This window comes from Pinus tabuliformis, chromosome 9 (genome assembly GCF_031772625.1).
Source record: "Pinus tabuliformis cultivar Carrire ecotype Pingquan chromosome 9, CPIR1, whole genome shotgun sequence".
Taxonomy (NCBI): Eukaryota; Viridiplantae; Streptophyta; class Pinopsida; order Pinales; family Pinaceae; genus Pinus; species Pinus tabuliformis.
The window spans coordinates 539,513,802-539,519,801 of NC_142307.1; the positions used below are offsets into that span (position 1 = coordinate 539,513,802).

Here is a 6,000-nt window from a genome sequence, read left to right on the forward strand (position 1 = left end):
TGTCTATGATTGTGACAACGTTGAGGAAGAGTCTACAGATTGTTGTGGTCACCTTAAGAACGATGGCTTTGTTCACATTTGTAATCCAACGACTAGTCAGAACTGTGGGAAAGCAAAAAAAAAAGTACAATTGCTTGTAGTTGAGTTGTGTCGTGGAACAATGTGAGTTTGGAGGAAGGTTGTATATGATCTCCACATCACATAATGAGTTTGCCATGCGTCATGGTGACAGAGGACGATATTAACATTGCTAGCTTGTTGGAACTTGCAGTTTAGCGATGTGGATCTGTCAAGTTCATCATGGCCCCAACGTGATTAATGATTCATGATCATCGCAAGGCAATGTACAGAGACTATAAGCGAGGTGCATGGTCTGATAGATGGATTCATTCTGATATCAATTTTATAACATCAGAAACGTGACTTTGTGACCCACCACATTGTGACATTCTTGATCTCTCTTTTAATCTGTCTGGGTAGTATGTCGCGGAGGAAGAGGGTAGAAACAGAAGAAACATCATGGAAGATTACGAAACTAAAGACAAGAAATAGGCAGCAACAGATGTATTATTTCAATATTCACAATTTGTAATGGCATGTATTGGAGAGGGTGTGCATCCTATTCAATTAAGGATTCATCTAATGAAGGAACTATCAGGTATGTCAACTTCTTTGAAGAAGGAATGCCCCTGACACCCCTCTCTTGTGCATTCATATACACCATCTCCTTATGTGAATTTGCAAGAATTCGTTGATTTGAATGATATAAACGGGGCAATTTCTTCGAAAGAGCTTCACATTGTTCTAAGAAACCTGGAAGAGCACATCACAATGGAGGATTGTCAATTGATGAGTAGATAGAAATTTGGTTGTTTGCTTGAAAGCATGGTTGTTTATGCATGCTTGGGTAAATGAATTTTTTTTATGATGAAACTTAGTATTTTGGAATTAAAACAATATACATATTAGCCACCTCAATATGAATTTATTTTATTAGAATTGGCTACTCTAACAAATGGCAGGTTAAGCATGGAGTTTCAAGACTTAATTGGCAAAGACAAAGATGCCCAAGATGTGAACAATTTCCAAAGATGGGGTAAAGGAGAAGAAACAATGATTAAAGGATGATGGATAACCAAGTGAAATTTTGTGTGAGTTTGTGGAATAGACTCACTATTAAATTATATTTTGTGTCACATACATGTATAATTAAGAATGCAAACGTAATGTTTTGTAGTGGTACTTGGAAAGTATGTACTTGGTAACTTTACAAGTTGGAGTGTGTATTGTGCCTGAGTCACTTTTGATGTGGACCTTATGAGGCATCTGTACCCCCATGATATATGTGGTAGTTTAAAAACCACCTTGTAATTGCAGGTTTGTGGTCAGCGAAAAACCACTTTGGAAGTGCAAGTTTGTGGTAAGCTAGAAACCACTTATGAGAGTGTATGTAAGTGTAGGTTTGTGGTAAGCCGGAAACCATTTTGCAATGTAGGTTTGTGGTAAGCCAGAAACCACGTGTGAGAGTGAAGTGGACAGGGATCCTTGTAGGCATGGTTTAGGGTCAGCCGACAAAACCTTGGGCATGGTTTAGGGTAAGCCAATAAAACCCAGAGTATGGTTATGGGTAATCTGAGAAAACCCATGATGATGATGATGATGGAGGGGGTTTTGAAGGTACAGGTACAGGTATGAAGATAATGGTCGATTGAACCATGTACATGAAGGACATCCTAGTAAACTTGCGGTTGCAGCAGTTGGTACTCATGCGTTCTGGTAGATGGTTATATGGACGTTGACATATTTTTTTAATCGTGTTTGTAAACACCAAGACCACAGTTAGACTTTGTTGATTGAGATCAAGACAAGTAGTCATTAAAGGGGGGACTTGGAAAATATAATTCCTACTTGTCTTTGGTGTGCTCATCAATTCTATAATGAGTTTGTTCCTATTAGTTAGGATTTTGTTGAGGTCTATTTGGTTTAGATATTCTCTCCAACTAGTTAGATTCTTAGATTGGTGTGTGGTTGAGATATTCACTCAACCAAGAGATTGTATGTCCAAGATAGACTAGCTATCTCGAGACATAGCCTCATGTATTTATATTGTATTATTATTTTCATGTAAATACAATTCTGAGTGCATTTAGAAAATCTTTGTGAATAGAGTGTTCAAGAGAGTAGGGAAGCTTATCAAGTGAGCCATTCATATTCTTTGGCTTGGTGTTGCACACAGTGAACAATGGAGAGGGGAGGGGAGGTGATTTTTTTTTTCCACTGGTAATACAGAATGTAATTTGGGACCCTGACTCACGACGAATTCCAGAGAATAGAGGATTTCCTAGGCTTGTGAGGGGGGTGGTGGTGCTTGTAGTTGGGTTCTCTATCAGTGGATACTGGTGATATGGCCCCCTTCTTGCGGGTATTACTATTTTTATTGTCCTTATCTTTTTTCAATCATCAGTTTACGTCATTTGATTGGTACTCTTTTGTGGAAGAGCCGACGAATAAGGGGCCTCTAAAGTCTATCAATGGTCCTGGTGGAATTTTCCATGTATCCACTCTTTTATATTTAGTTCATCAGTTTTAAGCTCTGCAGGTTTTGTTTTTTATTTATGATTAGTGTCATTTTGTGGCCTTGGAGGGAAGTGTGGGCTAAGTAAGACGGTTGGTGGTCATTTGGGGGCATTTAAAATTTCCTTTATTAGTTTCTAGGCGGAGGAGGAGTTGTCAAGCGATGTGTTTCGGTTTGTGGAGAGGTGTCATTTAATCGGTTTTGTGGATGAAGACCCCCGTGTCTGGTTAGTTGGGTTGGTGGGAGGAGAACCCTACATCATGGTCTGGTGCTAGTATGGGCTTTTTTGTGTGTTTAAGCAATGGGATTGTGCTTTGCAGGTACACTGCCCAGGAATCGTAGAGGTTTTAATTGACAAGACTTGTGGTTGGTGTCATGGGGTGGATAACCCTATCTCTGGTTTGCAGAGAAGGCAAGTACCAAAGAAAACCCTTACCAACACACCAATGATGTGTCAAAGAGGATGGCCCCAAAGAGGTGTGGGACCTCTAGGGCATGGAGTTGTGCATCTAGTCATCGAACAAGATGAAGGGGGTGAGTTGGAGCAGCTTCATAGCATCTCCCTTGAGCGCGTGGACCTTCCCTCCCCATTTGACTTCCTAACGACTTAAATTTATCAAGTGTTATCAATGGTAAAACAACTGGCTCATGATAGACACAAGGACCGAAATCATGTTATCATCTTCCTAAATGACATTTAGCATAATCAATGGCATATTCTAGATCGACTGGACTCCCTTCGAAGAGGTCAGAAGTGACTATAAGAGCGGATGGATAATTTCGAGAGGAGAACGACACACATGGAGTCTCATGTGCACGATGCACTTTTCCAACTTGGTGAGGGTATGAATGGCGCTTAGGCTCCAGCCAACTTGAATGGTTAGTGGTGAGGGTGGGATTTATTCTTATTTTTTAGCAGTTTTGGTTCATATGGGTTATTGATATTGGGTCTACTACCTTTCTTCTGTTGATGATTGTGTGTTTTTTCCTGTACTTGTTGGTCAACATATCTAGTAATAGTGAAGCCTTATTTATTTTGAACATGTGCACTCCACGATGTAAATTTTCCATTAATTTAGAAACTATTGATGTATATATATATAATAAATTGATTTTATAATGAACATTTTTTTTTAATTAAATTGTTCAAAGTTATAATCAATACGTGACAAGATTTGATAATAATTAAAGTATATACAGAAACAAAACAACAATCGCCATCGGTCTTGTTCTTCTTCATAAGTTATCTTCCATAGACCTTATGCATTATCTTTCATCCTGCCTTCTTTCACCTCTATTTCTCATGTAACATCACAACTAGTCGAATCTAAATCCATTTTTGTTTTGAGTGTATATGGCAAGAGAACAGTTTCAAGAAGATATTGTTTCAGAAGGATCTAGTAGCCATACCTTTATAAAAAATAACCTGCAACAACATTGAATTTTTTTTGTTTGCAATAACTTTCCATCTTTCCCTTCTCTTATTCTGTAAAGACCCTCTCTCTACATCATTTTTCTAGTAGCCATACCTTTATAAACAATAATCACTTTACATCTTTCCCTTCTCTTATTTTGTAAAGACTCTCTCTACATCATTTTTCTTTCTACATCATTTTCCTAGTAGCCATACCTTTATAAACAATAATCAATTTCCATCTTTCCCTTGTCTTATTTTGTAAAGACCCTCTCTCTACATCATTTTTCTAGTAACCATATATTTCTATAAAGACCCTCTCTCTACATCATTTTTCTAGTAGCCATATCTTTATAAACAATATTTCTAGTAGTCATATCTTTATAAACAATACATCATTTTTCTAGTAGTCATATCTTTATAAACAATACATCATTTTTCTAGTAGCCATATCTTTATAAACAATATCTCTAGTAGCCATACCTTTATAAACAATATTAAAGATAAACAATATTTTTATTGAGTAGCCATATCTTTATAAAGAATATTTCTGGTAGCCATATCTTTATAAAGAATAATCATTTAACAATCATCGTCATATATGTATTCCATATTAATTATCAAATACTCCTAAACAATACATCATTTTTCTAATAGCCATATCTTTATAAACAATATTTCTAGTAGCCATACCTTTATAAACAATATTAAAGATAAACAATATTTTTATTGAGTAGACATATCTTTATAAACAATATTTCTATTGAGTAGCCATATTTTTATAAACAATATTTCTAGTAGTCATATCTTTATAAAGAATAATCATTTAACATTCATCATCGTCATATATGTATTTCATATTAATTATCAAATACTCCTAACATTAGTCCTTCAAACTATTACATCAGATTATAGGTTATATATGTATTGCATATTAATTATCAAATACTCCTAACATTAGTCTTTCAAAATATTACATTATAGGTTATATATGTATTGCATATTAATTATCAAATACTCCTAACATTAGTCCTTCAAACTATTACATCAGATTACTTGTTTCATTTAAGTGTTTCTCATCCTTAATGTTTGTTGCATGGACATTAGATATAGCTATATAAAAGATTATTTTTCCACTTATTCTAAACGTTATAATTTGTTTATTATACACTGAATAAAACCATGGGTTCATATAATCTTAGAGATTTCTATGGGTTGGAGTATGAAATTGTATCTTTTCTTAGATCTAAAGAAATAGGTCAACTGTCCAAGACTCAGAGGCAACTAGCAGGAACCAAAGCCTGCCCCCTCAATTTCAGGGGTCATGGTTTTCCTTGAATGATAAATAGGCCTGCATTTGCAGATAGAACGAAAGCCTGCCCCCTCAATTTCAGGGTCGTGGTTTTCCTTGAATAATAAATAGGCCTGCATTTGCAGATAGCAATCAAAGATGATTGTCCTCAATGTTAAAATTATGATAAGTTTTCCCAACCTGTAAAAAAATTCTGGAACCTCCTTCCACACTTTAACGAGAAACTCCACCAAATAGCCACGTATAAGTTTTATCTTGAAAGGTGTCTATTAAAAGAAGCTTGATCTACGGCTCCTATGAAACCTAGGGTTTTCAAGAAGGGTTTAATGTCTTGTGACAATTTAAATTGTGTCATTTGGTTTTCTCCTGTTCTCCACTAGCCTTCCTTTAACTCTCACAATTGGCAGTGGAGACGAGGCAATAACAGGTGTAGCATGAACGCCAAGCTACACTTCCTCCAACTTTCATTAGTAAATCTTTGTTGTTGCTACCTGTTGTGAAAGGAGGTTTTTCTCAGTGGCATAATATCATTTCTTCATAGGTATAGTTATCGCTACAGTCTCGGTAAATTCTTCATTCTTACCATGTAATTTCTCCTCCATTCACATTATTTATATATAACTGTGTTTTTTGTTTTTAATTCACAGGTTGCAGATCCAGGGTTTGAGCTCATTTTAGTGTGGTCATGAAGGAATACAG

The 6,000-nt window shown here is 36.0% G+C and overlaps 1 long non-coding RNA gene across 1 annotated transcript in view; it reads left to right on the forward strand.

Annotated features, from left to right (window-relative positions):
• The window catches only part of LOC149149645 (uncharacterized), a 30,650-nt gene extending 24,650 nt beyond the window's left edge, over positions 1-6,000 (forward strand). Inside the window, exon 2 of the long non-coding RNA XR_016263790.1 lies at positions 5,949-6,000. This is a non-coding gene — a long non-coding RNA (uncharacterized LOC149149645). The remainder of the gene's footprint in view (positions 1-5,948) is intronic.